This window comes from Cherax quadricarinatus, chromosome 18 (assembly GCF_038502225.1).
Source record: "Cherax quadricarinatus isolate ZL_2023a chromosome 18, ASM3850222v1, whole genome shotgun sequence".
Taxonomy (NCBI): domain Eukaryota; kingdom Metazoa; phylum Arthropoda; class Malacostraca; order Decapoda; family Parastacidae; genus Cherax; species Cherax quadricarinatus.
In genome coordinates this window covers 3,942,725-3,961,304 of record NC_091309.1, presented here as the reverse complement: position 1 = coordinate 3,961,304, position 18,580 = coordinate 3,942,725, and the positions used below count along the sequence as shown (strand labels likewise).

Sequence of the window (18,580 nt, the reverse complement as noted above, 5' to 3'; positions counted from 1 at the left end):
GCTCAGTGGAGAGAGATAAGGCGGGATGCCTCCCACCTGCGTCTTATAATTTCCATTATCTTCATCGTCCCTTCACACCGGGGAAAAGCTCTTGATACAAGAAATTGGAGCTGACCCCCTTACCCCATATTTGAATTTCACTGTCTCCCATTCCCAGGGGCGTATAAAATTTGAACATAATCTAGTGCGAGTAATTATGAATAATAACACATTCAGTTACTTATGGATGAGTTGATTAATGAATAATATTACTCTGAAAACTCGATAATTAACTCTCGTCTGTATATATATTACCTGACAATATAATGACTTTCAAAAGTCGTTATTTTTATATCTGCTATGGTTATTTTAGAATTAAGAAAAAAATTATGAGCTTATACCACAAATTATAAAAGTAATGATACTAATACTACCCATATAATAATTATAATCGCTAAAAATAGCTAATACTATAGTTACTACTAACTGCTACTATTGTTTCAGCTACTACTACATCTAATACTACTATGCCTACAACTACTACTACAAATTATTATAAAAAATAGTACCTTTTTTAATTATAATAACGACAAAAGCTGTAATAACAATTACTGTAATTATAAAACTAATACCATTATCTTGAATGTTTACACAATGGTCACCATAGCAACGTCTGGGCCAAGGTGGTGAGCATCTGTGTAGATTTCCCCTCACCTTGACGCTGGCGACGGGCTCTTGATCTAGGGAATTGGATTTGTGCTCCAGTTCTCTGAATTGAGCCTGAATTCAACCTTCCACCCCCCACAGGCGCTGTATAATCCGTACGGGTTTAGCTGTCCCCCATGATTATAATTATAATAATGTGTAGTGTGTACACTTTCATGGTGTTGATGAAGTGTGGTCGTTCATGGTGGTGCTGATGGTGATGTGTGGTCGTTCATGGTGGTGCTGATGGTGAAGTGTGGTCGTTCAAGGTGGAGGTGATGGTTGTGTGGTCGTTCAAGGTGGAGGTGATGGTGGTGTGGTCGTTCAAGGTGGTGCGCATGGATTGCTGTCAAATTCGAGCTGGAGAAGGATAAAACAAAAAACTTACCGATATAACCGCAATTGTGTCTGTGTCTCTCACAAGAAAAAGAGTATTGCGGTGTGAGACAGGTTGCTTATCTTCCTATCTGCAAGCCTAGTGATTTAACACATATCTGACAGCTACACTGATAACATTTGCTTCGGATCTCCTGATAAACTTGCCGAAAGGTTACTATTTTATTCTGTAATGAACAATTATTTCAATATGGATACAGAAGGTCACATAAAATTCAAAATACATTACCAAGCCATATAACACACCTTCAGTTTGACATACTAGTGCCATGTATATCAGAATTACATTGATAATTTTTGGTCTGACATATTAGTACCATGCACACCAGAGTTGCCTTGACAACCTTGATTGCCTCAGTGTCTGAAATGTGTGGTGTAGCAATGGTCCTTATAAACGTACCCTCATATAAAATGTTATTAATATAATATGCGGGTTACAGTGGAAAGTTTACATAAATGAATATGAAATACGACCTTTTCAACAGGGAACTGTCGCGCCTTGATGCTGGTGAAGGGATCGTGAGCCATGGAATTTGAGCTACCTAATTGTATTTTATTACCTTAAACTGTATGACCTACGGATTTAGCGCTTCCCTATAAATATAATAATAATGAAGTATGACAACCCACATACGTATTGCCAAGGTCAATGCCGTCAAATGTACTGGGCAACGACACCAAGATAATAACACTGTGTTAACGATGAGGTAATTAGGACTTAGAATAGATGATAGATCAGGGATCAGCTAATTATTATTATTAACGTGGAGAACCACTAAACCTGTTGGGGTCACAGCTCCTAGAGAAGGGGAGGTAATAACATTAGATAAAATTGGAGGGTAGCTCCAATTCCTTGGTTCAAAAACCTCCACAAGCGATGGATTAGGTACAGTAGCCATTAATGCGAAATCCTATATCAACAGTACCGGCAAGGAAGCCTCGCCACCCTGGAAAGTCTTCCAGTTTCCCAAAAGTCTGCTGTCACTGTTAATTCTCTGTAGATTGTATCTTTGGTAGAATTTTCGTTGTAGCATGCATTCTCATATTTAACATTTAATTACCTAAGTAGCTAATAATACTAGGCATTAGTGACGTTTGAAACACTGCACAATAATTCTAAGAATATGGAAGCGTACATGATGGGGTATTATAGACTAGCAACCTATCATTCCCTCGTACACACCACGGAACCTTTAAATTTAAAACACGCTATCATAATATTATGGTAGAGAGGAAGACAGTAGTAACTAAACTGTAAGACTGACAGTAAATATACTTAGCATTATGCTGTAGGTTTTCACAGACTAATCCAGGAACTTAAGATTAATATTATGTGGTAGGATTATTATAATCAAAACTAAGCTCTAAACCCACAAGGGTTATGTGGTAGGAATACCAGCTTATATTTACATCATAACGTATCAGTAATCGCGATATTTTTGTTTAAATCATGTACTCCCATCATCATAAGAAGCTTCACGATTGTAAAGGTTCTACATCACCTGGGAATGGAGAGGTTTGCTCTGAGGAAGAATCTCCAAGTACATGGATTCAGAGCTCATCACGATCAAGGTCCCCTTGAAGGGCCATAAATACAGTATCCAATATAAAACGTTTAGCCAGGGTATGTACACCAAGACTTATAATATAGACATTATTTATTTTAATCCATATTAGAAATAAAAGTATTGTTGAATGTTAGTTTACTAATCATATGCAGTCTTAGTGACGTGCGTGCAGTTGAGAGGCATCTTTTAAAATTCAATGCACTTTGAAAAACAAAACCAGGAGAAACCTTGAAAACGAGCCATACGGACAGATAAAGAATAACTCCCCAGGGCACATCACTGCAGCAGAGCCAGCAGTACTCCGCTGCAGTGATGTGCCACAGGGAACTGCCGAACTGTGGTTATAACACTACCACTTTGAAATCGCTCCTCTGGTCAGCCATTCTGAATGCGAGAGAAAAATTTTTTGATAAACCTTCAGCTTCACTTTTTCCTAACCGTAGAACCGTGACTTCTTGTTATCCCTGTTGCAGATACTAAGAAATCTCCTTCAGCTATTCTTCCATGATTTTTATGACCTCATGTCTCCTCTTTACCTCATAAGGCCTATATGTACGCATATCACCTATTCCGCACCAATCAACAATATTGTACTCATATATGTATATATATATATATATATATATTTTTATATATATATATATATATATATATATATATATATATATATATATATATATATATATATATATATATATATATATATATATAAATATAGGGAGGTACCACCTCTAGAACTGTTATGGGGACCCTCATCCTCAGAGAAAAGAATAAACTTGCTTCTGGGAAAACTCAAGATTCTCCCTGAAGCTGTTTGAGAATTTTCTCCTACCACCCCCTATATTATATATATATATTATATATATATATATATATATTATATATATATTATTATTATATATATATTATATATATATATATATATATGTCGTGCCGAATATGTAAAACTGGTCAATTAGCAAAAACTCATTTAAAATTAAGTCCTTTCTGAAATTTTCTTTTATACGTTCAAAGATATATTTTTTTCATTAATGTTAATGTAAATTTTTTTAATTTTGCACCAAAAGAATATTAAAAAACTTACCTAACCTTATTATAACAAAAGCAATTTATTTTAGCCTAACCCAACTAAATATATTTTAAATACGTTTAAAATAATTTAATACTAAACAAATACAATCAAATACATTTTTTTCGTTAGATTTAGAATGATTTTGGCGAAGTTATTGCATACACAAATTTTCACTTGTCCTATATGGCAAGATGAGCGTTGTTATTTAAGCCAAGATCACAAGTTCTGACTTAAGAAATCGTAATGACACGATTGCAAATAAACCATACCCCCGGCCGGGATTGAACCCGCGGTCATAGAGTCTCAAAACTCCAGTGGCTAGCGCGACGGGCTGGAGTTTTGAGACTCTATGACCGCGGGTTCAATCCCGGCCGGGGGTATGGATCACAAGTTCTGCTTATTCGGCACGACATATATATATATATATATATATATATATATATATATATATTGTGTAAATACACTGAGAAATATACAGCTTTCCGAATATTTCCCCTTGGTGCGGTGTCTTGCATCCTGACAGTAACTGACAAACTATATAGTCAGCTGCCTGAGATAATGGCTTTTTGCTTGCCTCTACATCACAATCCCACGAGTTGGCTCTAATTTTTGTCCCCATAATATTCTCTTCGCATAAATTTAATGGCGTCATTGGATCAGAGCGACTGAGAGTAATATCTTACTGAATCATTTTTACAGACAGCATAAGCTGCCTGTGGAAAGGTTTCAAAGAGTTCTCATGCACATACTTGCTCATACATGTGAAAAGTGAAGAGCTGTATATATATACATAAATAATTGAACACACTGATATCTGCAGCACTGACTTTCACCAAAAAAAATCGTTATTGCGTTTAACTTTATTAACAATTAAATAACTAAAAGGTGTGCTACGATTTTTGTTACAATCAATCAAGGACTCACAGGTAAGGACCCACGAGGGGCGAGGGGCAAGTGGGGACAGTGCGAAGAATAGACGGTGAGAGGAATGTCTTGAGTCGAAGAGAGAAGAGTCAGGACTAGACCCAACTGCTAAGCCTGGATAAACAATAACGAAGACGACAAAAGACAACAGGGACTCTGCGGGTGCTGACTGCAACTTGCCGGAAGCACAACAACTTGCAATGACTGGATACGGTTCAGGGACACTTTACAGCAAAGGCGACGCAAACGCACATCGCAAGCACTTCAGCCCGAAAACGCACAAAGACACAGCTCTACGGCAATGGCACTTTTAAGTTATTTGAATATTTAAGCAAAAGTTAGGTAATTTATTTGTATTGTGGTGGAGGTGCCAATTTTGTTACACATTTAACATAGGTCAGGTTCATTAAATGTGTCATGTTATTTAAGTTACTGTAGCTGCGTAGTTGTCATTCGGCTTTCTTGGTCGTAAAGTACTGATCTCGCACCTCCACTCACCCTCCAACGCAAATAGTGCGTGGGGATACCAACACTGATGTTGCCAGACCATTAAAGGGTTGCAAAAGCTAGTATCGGCTATTGAGCACGAATTTGGTAGTTTTACTATGGTGTTTGAGGTTTGTTGCAAGCCGCCCTTGTGTCCCACCAAGGCAGGGTGGCCCGAAAAAGAAAAACTTTCACCATCATTCACTCCATCACTGTCTTGCCAGAAGGGTGCTTTACACTACAGTTTTTAAACTGCAACATTAACACCCCTCCTTCAGAGTGCAGGCACTGTACTTCCCATCTCCAGGACTCAAGTCCGGCCTGCCGGTTTCCCTGAACCCCTTCATAAATGTTACTTTGCTCACACTCCAACAGCACGTCAAGTATTAAAAACCATTTGTCTCCATTCACTCCTATCAAACACGCTCACGCATGCCTGCTGGAAGTCCAAGCCCCTCGCACACAAAACCTCCTTTACCCCCTCCCTCCAACCTTTCCTAGGCCGACCCCTACCCCGCCTTCCTTCCACTACAGACTGATACACTCTTGAAGTTATTCTGTTTCGCTCCATTCTCTCCACATGTCCGAACCACCTCAACAACCCTTCCTCAGCCCTCTGGACAACAGTTTTGGTAATCCCGCACCTCCTCCTAACTTCCAAACTACGAATTCTCTGCATTATATTCACACCACACATTGCTCTCAGACATGACATCTCCACTGCCTCCAGCCTTCTCCTCGCTGCAACATTCATCACCCATGCTTCACACCCATATAAGAGCGTTGGTAAAACTATACTCTCATACATTCCCCTCTTTGCCTCCAAGGACAAAGTTCTTTGTCTCCACAGACTCCTAAGTGCACCACTCACCCTTTTCCCCTCATCAATTCTATGATTCACCTCATCTTTCATAGACCCATCCGCTGACACGTCCACTCCCAAATATCTGAATACATTCACCTCCTCCATACTCTCTCCCTCCAATCTGATATCCAATCTTTCATCACCTAATCTTTTTGTTATCCTCATAACCTTACTCTTTCCTGTATTCACTTTCAATTTTCTTCTTTTGCACACCCTACCAAATTCATCCACCAATCTCTGCAACTTCTCTTCAGAATCTCCCAAGAGCACAGTGTCATCAGCAAAGAGCAACTGTGACAACTCCCACTTTATGTGTGATTCTTTATCTTTTAACTCCACGCCTCTTGCCAAGACCCTCGCATTTACTTCTCTTACAACCCCATCTATAAATATATTAAACAACCACGGTGACATCACACATCCTTGTCTAAGGCCTACTTTTACTGGGAAATAATTTCCCTCTTTCCTACATACTCTAACTTGAGCCTCACTATCCTCGTAAAAACTCTTCACTGCTTTCAGTAACCTACCTCCTACACCATACACCTGCAACATCTGCCACATTGCCCCCCTATCCACCCTGTCATACGCCTTTTCCAAATCCATAAATGCCACAAAGACCTCTTTAGCCTTATCTAAATACTGTTCACTTATATGTTTCACTGTAAACACCTGGTCCACACACCCCCTACCTTTCCTAAAGCCTCCTTGTTCATCTGCTATCCTATTCTCCGTCTTACTCTTAATTCTTTCAATAATAACTCTACCATACACTTTGCCAGGTATACTCAACAGACTTATCCCCCTATAATTTTTGCACTCTCTTTTATCCCCTTTGCCTTTATACAAAGGAACTATGCATGCTCTCTGCCAATCCCTAGGTACCTTACCCTCTTCCATACATTTATTAAATAATTGCACCAACCACTCCAAAACTATATCCCCACCTGCTTTTAACATTTCTATCTTTATCCCATCAATCCCGGCTGCCTTACCCCCTTTCATTTTACCTACTGCCTCACGAACTTCCCCCACACTCACAACTGGCTCTTCCTCACTCCTACAAGATGTTGTTCCTCCTTGCCCTATACACGAAATCACAGCTTCCCTATCTTCATCAACATTTAACAATTCCTCAAAATATTCCCTCCATCTTCCCAATACCTCTAACTCTCCATTTAATAACTCTCCTCTCCTATTTTTAACTGACAAATCCATTTGTTCTCTAGGCTTTCTTAACTTGTTAATCTCACTCCAAAACTTTTTCTTATTTTCAACAAAATTTGTTGATAACATCTCACCCACTCTCTCATTTGCTCTCTTTTTACATTGCTTCACCACTCTCTTAACCTCTCTCTTTTTCTCCATATACTCTTCCCTCCTTGCATCACTTCTACTTTGTAAAAACTTCTCATATGCTAACTTTTTCTCCCTTACTACTCTCTTCACATCATCATTCCACCAATCGCTCCTCTTCCCTCCCGCACCCACTTTCCTGTAACCACAAACTTCTGCTGAACACTCTAACACTACATTTTTAAACCTACCCCATACCTCTTCGACCCCATTGCCTATGCTCTCATTAGCCCATCTATCCTCCAATAGCTGTTTATATCTTACCCTAACTGCCTCCTCTTTTAGTTTATAAACCTTCACCTCTCTCTTCCCTGATGCTTCTATTCTCCTTGTATCCCATCTACCTTTTACTCTCAGTGTAGCTACAACTAGAAAGTGATCTGATATATCTGTGGCCCCTCTATAAACATGTACATCCTGAAGTCTACTCAACAGTCTTTTATCTACCAATACATAATCCAACAAACTACTGTCATTTCGCCCTACATCATATCTTGTATACTTATTTATCCTCTTTTTCTTAAAATATGTATTACCTATAACTAAACCCCTTTCTATACAAAGTTCAATCAAAGGGCTCCCATTATCATTTACACCTGGCACCCCAAACTTACCTACCACACCCTCTCTAAAAGTTTCTCCTACTTTAGCATTCAGGTCCCCTACCACAATTACTCTCTCACTTGGTTCAAAGGCTCCTATACATTCACTTAACATCTCCCAAAATCTCTCTCTCTCCTCTGCATTCCTCTCTTCTCCAGGTGCATACACGCTTATTATGACCCACTTCTCGCATCCAACCTTTACTTTAATCCACATAATTCTTGAATTTACACATTCATATTCTCTTTTCTCCTTCCATAACTGATCATTCAACATTACTGCTACCCCTTCCTTTGCTCTAACTCTCTCAGATACTCCAGATTTAATCCCATTTATTTCCCCCCACCGAAACTCCCCTACCCCCTTCAGCTTTGTTTCGCTTAGGGCCAGGACATCCAACTTCTTTTCATTCATAACATCAGCAATCATCTGTTTCTTGTCATCCGCACTACATCCACGCACATTTAAGCATCCCAGTTTTATAAAGTTTTTCTTCTTCTCTTTTTTAGTAAATGTCTACAGGAGAAGGGGTTACTAGCCCATTGCTCCCGGCATTTTAGTCGCCTCATACGACACGCATGGCTTACGGAGGAAAGATTCTTTTCCACTTCCCCATGGACAATAGAAGAAATAAAGAGGAACAAGAGCTATTTAGAAAAAGGAGAAAAACCTAGATGTATGTATATATATATGCATGTGCGTGTCTGTGAAGTGTGACCAAAGTGTAAGTAGGAGTAGCAAGATATCCCTGTTATCTAGCGTGTTTATGAGACAGAAAAAGAAACCAGCAATCCTACCATCATGCAAAACAGTTACAGGTTTCTGTTTCACAGTCATCTGGCAGGACGGTAGTACTTCCCTGGGTGGTTGCTGTCTACCAACCTACTACCTATATATATATATATATATATATATATATATATATATATATATATATATATATATATATATATATATATATATATATATATATATATATATATATATATATATATATATATATATATATATATATATATATATATATATATATATATATATATATATATATATATATATATATATATATATATATATATATATATATATATATATATATATATATATATATATATATATATATATATATATATATATATATATATATATATATATATATATATATATATATATATATATATATATATATATATATATATATATATATATATATATATATATATATATATATATATATATATATATATATATATATATATATATATATATATATATATATATATATATATATATATACACATTTATTGTTGGCATGTAGTCATTAATATTGTTATTTATGAAGTGATAAACCCGTAGGGATCATACAGCGCCAGGAATATTTAGTAATCATGTTTGATCCAAGAAGGGAGAGGACAGCTTCAATTCCTCAGATAAAGAGCCCATCACCGGAATCAACGTATCCTTGTTGAAGGGAGTTATGCAAAATCCATTACCTTATGTTGACGCTGCAAAACTGTCTAGAAAATGTATAATAATGATCACCATCCATCACATGAACGATCCCTCATCACATTTCATGGCCTGAAAATATTTTCGGATTTTAGAGCAAAGTCGCATACTAACCAACGCATATTCTGCATTTTTCTTTTACTAATGACTTATTCTGCATCTTTTTTACTTACGACTTAAATGTTAGTTTTGGTGACTGCAAATGACGCAAGTCGGACCGTAACGTTGTCGTAAATTCCTCTCCCCTATGTGCAAGTTCTTTGTGTAGTCAATTTTGTTCGTGCTGATAAGGAATCCAGGTACAGACTTTTCAAATATGTCGGATCATTTACTCTTGAAGGATGTGGCTTGCCCGCCGTCCTTGAGCTGGGTGGAGAGTCAGTCAATCCATCAGAAACATGAAGGCGAGAACCTCCTAGTCCTTGGACAAGAGAAGCATCAAGGGAGGCGTCCGCTGACAACAGGAGTGTCGCTGAAGGAGCCCGTTGGCAAGGCGAGAATGATCCTTAGGGTCCCTCAAGGAGATATACATCATTACGCTCAGCTGCACTGACATTTCCTGGCTACAGATGGAATGTGCAGTTAGCTAGCCTTAACCCCATTCTTCAATGGGCTCATCCCACCCCAAAGCCTCTTGTATAGCCTCGCTCTCCTTGGCCTTGCTGTTGTTAGTTGACAGCCAATTACTTGTACTAAACTCAAATTTCCACCCTGCGGTAAACTATTTATTTTCTTATTGACATCAATCTCTAAGGTGGAAACCTCATTAGAAACGTTATCTATAACTTCGATATTTCTAACCCGAATTTTGGCAGGCTTCTGGCTATATATATTCAGAGGCAACCAAACGCAAAACTGCAGTAAACTGAATAATGGCACAAACGAAATTATACGGAGAAAATAAAACATAAAGGATGGAAGACAATGACACCAAATACATTAATCAAAAATTTACACGTTTTGCTAAAAAGTGAAAAAAAAAAAAACTTTGAGCAAAACGTAGTCTAAATAAAGGCTTGCTCTGCTATGATAAATGTACTGAATAGGGCCGTATTGTGAGGCCGAAATATACAGTGCTCCTCCTGTTTATTTTTTCTGATGTGAGGTTTGTTTATGCCATATAGATATAGAATGATTTAACAGGTACAACCTCATGATTAAATGGCTGAGATCGAGGTGAAGGTCAGGCAGTGTAAACACTTTCCTCAGAGCATCCTGGGAGAGAAGAGGGCCGTAAAATTGTGATGCATTTCTCAGTACGTACGTCAAAACGTTCCATCGCCACTATCACTATTATTACGTTATTTATTATACTGATGTTGATGTTTCTAAATAGACTATGCCAATACAAGAAATAACTCGCTGATGATGTGCTTGTTAAAAAGAATAAGATAACAAGTATTGTCCGAAAGAAAACACTAGAGACACTTCTTGAAAGACTGGAGATCAAAAAGGTTGACGTGACGGGAAAACCCAGAATGACTGTGAAATGACAGAAGAGCAAAATTTTTTATTCTAGAATTAGAAAGATACACTAATTTACCAAATAAATAAAGTAGTGACTTTCCTCTTTCAAATCTAATGTGATATGAAAAACAAATTTAAGTGGCAGGATAAACAGTGTGTGTTTGGGGCCACGTCTATTATCTGTCCTGTGCCAAAAGCCTCATTTAATATGCCATGACTTGGGTAACCAAGGTAATGGTGGACAGCACGGCCGCACTAACATGTAAAATTTGCACCAGCCGAGTCGAGGACTAAATCCATGGTCCATGTATGTAGCAGGTGTTCCAACGCTGTGCCACTGAGCCACGAAGCTCACAAGCGTTGGGCCTGCTACATGCAAGAACCACAATAGATTGAGTATACGTTTCAGTAGCCTTGTAGAGCTCTAGAAGCCATATTAAAACTTGCAGAAGGTGACTCACGAAATCGTAATGACATGATTGCAAACAAACCATACCACGGGTGGGGATAGAACCCGCGATCAGAGAGTTTAAGCTTAAAACTCCAGACCGTCGCGTTAGCCACTGGACCAGCTAGCCACAATAAGATTCGTCCAACTAGGTATATTTCTACACCATAGGAAGGCTAGCATAAGCACCACTGTGACCACAAATGCAAGTTTTTTTACAGACGAATCTTATTATGGCTAGCTGGTCCAGTGGCTAACGCGACGGTCTGGAGTTTTGAGACTCTCTGATCGCGGGTTCTATCCCCGCCCGTGGTATGGTTTGCAGAAGATGTTGTTCTAGCTCTTAAGGATGAGGTTTTAGTTCTTAAAGAGGAGAATGAGAAATTAAAATATTAATAGGATAAACTTATGACCCTGGTGGGGTTAGCGTTTGGTTTTGATTATAATAATAATAGTAGTAATAATAATAATAATTATTGGGATAAGAAGGATGCTAAGTGTAATAAGAAATGTGAAGAGGATGAAAGAAATGAAGGGAAACATGTAGGATATAACGAATGTAAAGTGGTTTCCAAAAGTGGGAGGATGAAATAGAGGAAGGTTGAAGCAGGGTAAGAGAACAGACGTTGCTTTGCTCTTCTACAGGACGAGTGTGAAGTTGTGGATAAGTAGACAGGTATGACAACTGACTCACCTTGTAAGAACAAGGACATTCCTGTTGTTGGAAATTCTCAGATTCAATATTTGGATCAGACTTTCTGTAATAGATAAGAAGCACTGGATTTGATCCTTAATAAAGTGCTCCAACTCCCTGGATCAAGAGGCCTTCACCGGCACGTCAAGGCACCTCCCTGGAAGGGTCAGTTTTGTTTGTATGCTTGATGATATGCATGAAGGTTGTACTGTGGCGCAGCGTACTCCAGTACTGGTCTTCGGTGTGGCGGGTATGCCTCCGTGTGTGCGCGTCTGGTAAATCATTACAATTTCATTTTCATATTTTCGATTACCATGAAAATGGAAGTAAATGACAGTGCAACCACCGCCCCATACGAACGAGTCTCCTGACAAGGCAAAATTCTGAAGAATGTTGAATATCCTCTGCACAAGTTTTCGGAGAGAGAGAGAGAGAGAGAGAGCCAGGAAGCTTACAGCACTTCGCCGTATCTCGCATCTGCTTGACAGTAGGGGTTGCAAGATCCTGTACGAGGCACAAGTACGCTCACACCTTGAGTATGCTCCACTTTCTTGGTTTGCCTGCCCCCCCCCCTCTCATCTGCGACTGCTTGACAGAGTAGAGAACAGAGCAAGACGTCTCATCTCTCGCCTGGACCCATCCTGGATAGATCTGTCATTTCAGCAGATCCTTCAACATAGGAGGGATGTGGGTGGCCTTACTGTTATGTACAAGGCCAATATTGTCAAAGTACCACACTTGGATCCACTTCGAGGACAGCGTGAAACAAGCTTTTATGCCACAAAACGGGCAGAAAGCAGCAACTTCACTCTGGTGTACCCTTCTCCAGAATATCACTCCATCTGAGATCCTATATACCCAGGATGACTCGAGTATGGAACATATTCGTACAGCATAATGATGTCAACGAGATAGTCAGTTGATCAAATGAAAATGCTGGCCCACAGATGGCTCCAACTTCATCCTGTTCCCTACTTGTGTGTCTCATAACAATAAAAATGCTTTCAAATGAGCTGATGTAGGTAACAGCTCTTAGCTTGCCAATAAAGTTAGGAATCCTTAACCTGTAAATAGCTTGTCAATAAAGCTAGGGATCCTTAACCTTGTCAAACCCTGTGTAAAAAAATATAAAGAGAGAGAGAGAGAGAGAGAGAGAGAGAGAGAGAGAGAGAGAGAGAGAGAGAGAGAAACACTTATTCCTAGGATGACTCGAGTCTGGAACACGTTCGTACAGCATAATGAAATCAACTAAATTAAGTCAGTTGGTCAAATGAAACTGCTGGCCCACTGATGGCTCCAACTTCATCCTGTTCCATATTTGTATGTTACATAACAATAAAAAAAGGCTTTCAAATGAGCTGATGTTCGTAGGTAACATCTCTTAGCTTGTATATAAAGTTAGGAATCTTTAACCTAACCTCGTAAAATCCTGTTTAAAGAGAGAGAGAGAGAGAGAGAGCTTGTTAATTAACATCATTAGGTACAAGGATACCTTTTGCCGAGCACTTGACTGGGGTGTTATATCACACAGACTATGACACTCCAGCAAGACTGAAGCTTTCTAACACACCTTCCCATTGACACGTCCTATGACAGTCGGCTAAAACACAAGTACCTATTTTTGCAGATAGGTAAGCAAAGACAGCACGACAGAGGATGGAGGGGGGGATAATATTATATATATATATATATATATATATATATATATATATATATACATATATATATATATATATATATATATATATATATATATATATATATATATATATATATATATATATATATATATATATATATATATATATATATATATATATATATTGGCAGTTTGGAGGGATATGTTGTGTATCTTTATACGTATATGCTTCTAAACTGTTGTATTCTGAGCACCTCTACAAAAACAGTGATAATGTGTGAGTGTGGTGAAAGTGTTGAATGATGATGAAAGTATTTTTTTTTGGGGATTTTCTTTCTTTTTTGGGTCACCCTGCCTCGGTGGGAGACGGCCGACTTGTTGAAAAAAAAAATATATATATAATGTATGTATGAGTCCAGCCCAACTATAGTAGATTTATCTAAGGAATAAACAAATAATATTCGGATATTAATGCATATATGATTTTGATATACACCAAATCCACGAAACATTCAAAGTAACAATCAGGTCGATGTTTATAAGCCTAATCCACTAACAAGTTTTAGCTAAATCCTAATTCGGGTACGAATCCTTCATTCAACCAAGACTAAAAATAACGTAATTCATGGAATATGCAGCACGCACATGTCTGGCTGCAACCCCAAGCAATCTTCAGTCAACCGCAATTAATCAGTCACCAGCATCCCTTCTATCGCAGTCCTCCACAATCTAGTCTTGTATAACACGGACAGCAACAATGACTGGAAACATTACAAGCAAATTTAGCAAAGTAGCAAGCAATCAGACTGACATCCTATCAATCTCCACCCTTCTCACCCTACCATCAATCTCAATACCAAACATATGCAAAACGACTCACCGCCATCTCCGACGCCTGCAACATGAAATCAATTACAGAGACGGTGCCAGAACAAGCTACATGTATAAATAATGAGGAGCATAATATTCCAAGCAAGGAAAAGCCAAGCACGAGACACTGGAACAACTTGGCATGATTGGCGGTTCCGTTTCTTGACTCACTTCTGGATATTTTATGGAAATTTTCATTCGTGCCAGTCTCTGTACACGGTTTAAGTTTTTCTTGGAAAATTATAATTCTCTGCGCCATTTCTCGAGTTAATTAAAGTTGGAAATTTAACTTCTTTTTCATATACTCCACTTCTTTATCATATACTAGAGCAGTTTTGGCATATCAGATAAATGAAAAATACAATATGCCATATCAGGACTTTGATGTAGTTGTATTTCTTTTTTTGTCACTTCAATAACCCGACTTAGCTTATATAAACAATGCGATTTCTGTCATCTACGAACTCATATTAAACCTCTTTTGGAAATTATAACTTTATGAGCGTTTAAAAATAATTTTTGAAAGTTTATGACAGTGTAATGCGTTATGAACGTTGATGAGACGATCATTTGCCTAAAGATTTTAGTGACAATCTGACACCACTAGAAATCCTGAGTTATAGTCCAGCACTATTGGCACGCGCCTTTGTCTAGCACTACTGGAAGACCTATGTTGTACCCTACACTACTGGAAGGCCTATGTTGTACCTTACACTACCAGAAGACCTATGTTGTACCCTACACTACTGGAAGACCTATGTTGTACCCTACACTACCAGAAGACCTATGTTGTACCCTACACCACTGGAAGACCTATGTTGTGCCCTACACTACTGGAAGACCTATGTTGTACCCTACACTACCAGAAGACCTATGTTGTACCTTACACTACCAGAAGACCTATGTTGTACCCTACACTACTGGAAGACCTATGTTGTGCCCTACACTACTGGAAGACCTATGTTGTGCCCAACACTAGTGGAAGACCTATGTTGTACCCTACACTACTGGAAGACCTATGTTGTACCTTACACTACCAGAAGACCTATGTTGTACCCTACACTACTGGAAGACCTATGTTGTACCCTACACTACCAGAAGACCTATGCTGTACCCTACCCCACTGGAAGACTTATGTTGTGCCCTACACTACTGGAAGACCTATGTTGCACCCTACACTACTGGAAGACCTATGTTGTACCCTACACTACCAGAAGACCTATGTTGTACCCTACACCACTGGAAGACCTATGTTGTACCCTACACTACTGGAAGACCTATGTTGTACCCTACACTACTGGAAGACCTATGTTGTACCCTACACCACTGGAAGACCTATGTTGTGCCCTACACTACCAGAAGACCTATGTTGTACCCTACATTACCGGAAGACCTATGTTGTACCCTACACTACTGGAAGACCTATGTTGTGCCCTACACTACTAGAAGACCTATGTTGTACCCTACACTACTGGAAGACCTATGTTGTGCCCTACACTACTGGAAGACCTATGTTGAACCCTACACTACTGGAAGACCTATGTTGTGCCCTACGCTACTGGAAGACCTATGTTGTACCCTACATTACTGGAAGACCTATGTTGTACCCTACACTACTAGAAGACCTATGTTGTGCCCTATACTACTGGAAGACCTATGCTGTACCCTACACTACTGGAAGACCTGTTGTGCCCTACACTACTGGAAGACCTATGTTGTGCCCTACACTGCTGGAAGACCTATGTTGTGCCCTACACTACTGGAAGATCTATGTTGTACCCTACATTACTGGAAGACCTATGTTGTACTCTACACTACTGGAAGACCTATGTTGTACCCTACACTACTGGAAGACCTATGTTGTGCCCTACACTGCTGGAAGACCTATGTTGTGCCCTACACTACTGGAAGATCTATGTTGTACCCTACATTACTGGATGACCTATGTTGTACTCTACACTACTGGAAGACCTATGTTGTACCCTACATTACTGGAAGACCTATGTTGTACCCTGCATTACTGGAAGACCTATGTTGTACCCTACATTACTGGATGACCTATGTTGTACTCTACACTACTGGAAGACCTATGTTGTACCCTACATTACTGGAAGACCTATGTTGTGCCCTACACTACTGGAAGATCTATGTTGTACCCTACATTACTGGAAGACCTATGTTGTACCCTGCATTACTGGAAGACCTATGTTGTACCCTACATTACTGGAAGACCTATGTTGTACTCTACACTACTGGAAGACCTATGTTGTACCCTGCATTACTGGAAGACCTATGTTGTACCCTACATTACTGGAAGACCTATGTTGTACTCTACACTACTGGAAGACCTATGTTGTACCCTGCATTACTGGAAGACCTATGTTGTAATCTAACACTAATAAAAGACCTGTATTGCCTCTTGAAGGCAGTCCCTGACTGCCTTCAAGGGAAAGCCGGACAGATATTTAGTCGGTACAGGATCAGCCAGGCTGTAGTTCGTACGTTGGACTACGTGTGGCCAGCAGTAATAGCCTGGTTGATCAGCCCCTGATCCACCGGGAGGCCTGGTCGTGGACCGGGCCGAGGGGGCGTTGATCCCCAGAATACCCTCCAGGCAGGTAGACCACTATAAGGGAATCTTATTACAAGCTTACATTACACACAAAAAAGTTTTGCGCTGAGAACTCACATGAATGATAATCCCGCAATGTAAGCTCACATTAAAGAAAAAAAAGGTGTGCTTTAAGTTCACAGCTAAAAATATTCTCCCACCGTTAAGTTTACCCCGCTGAGAAAGTTTTCTCCACCTTAAGTTCACGCTAACGTGACTTTGTAGATGATAACTACGAGAACGAATTTATTCGTGGGCTTTGAAAGACTGGTTATTAGTAATTATACTTACCGGGAAGCGTTAAATCCGAAGGGGTCATATAGCGTATGGAATGGGAGGCATGCTCAACCTGTAGGGTTATCATGAATTACTAACCCTCCGGGTTTGTAATTCTGAACAACATCTTAGGAGTCGTACAGTAATGGGAATGGGAGATAATGAGATTTGACCCAAGGAGGGGATTAAGTGCCCTTCATCAAGGCTCCCTGAGGAGCTACTCTATATACATAATGACTGGTAAAGAAGTTGGATACAGTTATAACAATTGGGTAAAAAGCTAAACAAATTCTGCCATATTATAGTATAATTATAATAGGCTAAATTACACAGCGCTTTGTGGATAATACTGAAAGTAAGAATACTTGGGAGTACATTAGAAATTCATATGACGTTATCTATTGATGCTATTTGCTGCTTAGAAAGACAAATTATTATGACTACCTCCATATGTTTAGATAATACAAAGGCTCTCCCCCTGAAAAACGTTCATAGATATTTAACAAGAATGTTGGAAGTAGAACTTGAGCTTAAGCTGCTACAAGCATTAATATTGAATTATATTTGTGCTTACGGCTTCAGAGGGCAATGTTCCAGTGTTATATAAATTTCATATTGTAACCATATATAATGATACCAAGCTGCCACTGAATATAGTATAGTAAATGCTTTTATAAAATGTAGATTACTGGGGCAAATAATATATCAAACGTCTTGAAATTTGAGGTCTGGGTTATGGAAATAAAAATATTTGTTGACCACAGTCACATATTGCAATGTTTATATTTTCACACATGCACAGCTTGTAAGAAAATGCAAACGTAAAAAAAAATAGATTATCTCAGACTCTCTGACGTGAACAATGTTCTAATAGTGTTTTGTTGCAATACATGTATGTGTAACATTTAAAATAAGGATGGTTTGCAAATTTCACGTCAAATTCATTGATAAAAAAATGTAAGAACTATAATATAGACTGCAAATTTAGTAAACTTATGTATGTCTAACTTAAGTCGTCAATGCTGTGTCGACATTACTTCCTATTATCTGTAAATATCTGTTTTCATTATCTGAAGAAATATTTCAGTATTTCGAAATTCATATTTCAAATT

At 38.7% G+C, this 18,580-nt stretch overlaps 1 protein-coding gene across 4 annotated transcripts in view; it reads right to left on the bottom strand.

Annotated features, from left to right (window-relative positions):
* The window catches only part of LOC128689304 (protein trapped in endoderm-1), a 252,344-nt gene that overhangs the window by 233,435 nt on the left and 329 nt on the right, over positions 1-18,580 (bottom strand). The window lies entirely within an intron of this gene.